Below are 2,684 nucleotides of genomic sequence, written 5' to 3' on the forward strand. Positions count from 1 at the left end.
TCCGTAAAACCTAGTTTAGTTGATGATTTCTTGAGTAAACTTAGTGTCCGTAAAACCTAGTTTAGTTGATGATTTCTTGAGTAACTTTTAGTGTCCGTAAAAACCTAGTTTAGCTGATGATTTCTTGAGTAATTTTAGTGTCCGTAAACCTAATTTAGCTGATGATTTCTTGATGAAATTTTAAGAAAATCGCAAAAAAACTAAGTGCTTCTTTCCAAATAACACAATTTTACATTATACAAAAATATTAACAATTTGGCTTGTAAACATTTTCTTGAATATATTGCAAAATAAGAAAATAAGGTAGGTATTAGTTACTATTTTTCGTTTTTTATGTGCGCTTCATAAAATCATTATTTGTCGCGATATGTGTGTTTGAACTTTACTGCATGTTTCTTGGGTAAACCTTTTCAGCTAAATCTATGAACTTTGTTTTGAGGATGTTCCTCACAAGAACACACAGACATAGGCATCAAAGCACGTGGTAAAACCTAACTCTTTGAAAAAAATTGATGAACATGATTTGGGAGTTTTTTTTAATTAATATAAAAAAGTTGTAGCCTAAAACGTTAAATACTAAATACTTACATTCGTCTTGCGTAAGAAGTATGTGATGAGAATACTAGTTACTGTTTAAGTTATCTTTAATGTAGCGGCAATCTATGTTAATTATGTGGTACCATTAACTTCATATGTATTATACACGTGAGAACAAAGTCCAAAACATACAGATTCATTTCTCTGGGGCTAGGGTATGATAATTATATCGGGAGAGCGTTTCGTACATCAATGTTTGTTTGTTTTTCATCGCAGAACTACACAAACACAAAGGGCTGTCTGCGCACAGTCACTTCGATTTTTGAACTGACAAACTAGGGAGAAGACAATTAGCCAACAGCCACAACCGCCAGTTATTGGGCTACTCTTCTTTGACTAAATATTAGATTTGAACGTTAGCCAGTCTTATAGCGTACTTACAGCATCAAAGCACGGAGCGCATATTTGTGGCAAAGAACTATGAACACTCGACCTTGACTAATGTTTCAGCTGATTGTTTTAGCAAATCAACAAAACAAACCATTGTTTAAGCGTTTTAAGCTTCTATCTACTGGGAAGATGGGACGATAAGTATAGTTCTTATCGGAGAGGATATTTTTCTTTATTACCAAACTTCTTTACAACAAAGATGAAATTCCGCAAGTGTTTCTATCAAACACTTCTTGTAAATAATACCCAACCTGAAAGCTGATGTTTGTTTGTTTCTAGTTAAGCACAAAGCTACACAAAGGGCTATCTGTGCTCTGCCCACCACAGGTATCGAAACCGGATTTCTAGTACTGTAAGTCCCCAGACATACCGTTGTGCCACTGGAGGGCGAAAGATATGTTTAAAGAGCCGATAGGATTCGGATCCCATGGATAATCCTATGTGTTTATATGCATATTAATACATAATCTAACACAGTCGCGTTGTACTTTCGCAGACATAACGCTGTGCCACTGGGAGGCTGAAAGCTGATAAAACATCTGAACCTTATCTTATTTCTTTACCGTTGAATATTTACATATTTAACGGATTTTGGCTTATTTAATATAAAACCCACAAACAGTCATTAGGTTTCTTTACTGTTACGTTCAAAACAGCAGTAAGTCTTCGGATTTACAACTATAGAAGCAGGGGTAAGATTCCTCTCGGTGGACACAGCTGACGTGTTGACTGTTTGTAGGTAGCCTGTCGATTGTCTGTAGGTGTCGGACGTAACAGTAAAGTAGCCAGCCGATTGTCTGTTGGTGCCGGACATAACAGTAAAGTAGCTAGTTAGTCATGTATAGATGTTAGACGTAACGTATATTGTAATTTTTCTCATATCAAAGCTACATCGAGCTGTTTATTTACTGTTAAGCCTAGCTTTAAACACACCTCTTTATTCTGGAATCTTCAATTATTATATTTAGCACATATTTTAATATTTATTTTCTACTATTTAGCCTAGTACCTACTGTTTCGTTACGAAGCGTAAAATATACGTAAATGCTTATCTTTAGTTTTTTCTTTCATATGGCTCTAGAAGAATAAGGGAAAAACTCTTTCATAATACCTTGCACGAATGTTTTCCCAGAATAATGTTTTAAAACACAGCTCTTATAAAACCAGCGGTATTTTCCCTAACTTGAATACTTAAATCTACCCTTGAGGTACACTGTGTACGAATGTTAATTCCTGGTTATCCAAATGTCGTAAACGAACCGGATTCAATGTAGTTTGACAGGTTGTTAAAATATGTAGTTTCTTATAAACAAATTAGTTACGTCAGCGTGCCTTGTAAATTACATTCAGCTTGTTTTGAAGACAAAATGCTTGACGTGTCATACAAATCTGAATAAAAAACATTAAGTAATATTGCTAAAAATCAAGACAACAATTAAATCTAAAATACTGTTGGCGGATGTGTAAAGCTTTTATGAATTGTGACTTTTTTAGTTGTAATAAACTTCCTAAAATTCATATGAGTATTGGCAAACCCATCATACACAGCACGTATACCAATACTTTCTAGCCCATCACAAAGAGCACTCGTGTGGATACTGCCAAACCCCATGTTACGTATTAGAATTTCAAATGGTCTGGAATTGAGTTAACTGATAATTTAAATTTAGTAGTTAAATTATACTTTGGATTTAGTA

At 34.4% G+C, this 2,684-nt stretch overlaps 1 protein-coding gene and 1 pseudogene across 3 annotated transcripts in view; both read right to left on the reverse strand.

Annotated features, from left to right (window-relative positions):
- LOC106463701 overlaps positions 1–2,134 on the reverse strand; it is a 7,203-nt pseudogene extending 5,069 nt beyond the window's left edge.
- The window catches only part of LOC106463704 (serpin B3-like), a 67,213-nt gene that overhangs the window by 23,777 nt on the left and 40,752 nt on the right, over positions 1–2,684 (reverse strand). The gene's annotated exons all lie outside the window — the stretch shown is intronic.

Source organism: Limulus polyphemus, unplaced genomic scaffold (genome assembly GCF_000517525.1).
Source record: "Limulus polyphemus unplaced genomic scaffold, Limulus_polyphemus-2.1.2 Scaffold1464, whole genome shotgun sequence".
Lineage (NCBI taxonomy): Eukaryota > Metazoa > Arthropoda > Merostomata > Xiphosura > Limulidae > Limulus > Limulus polyphemus.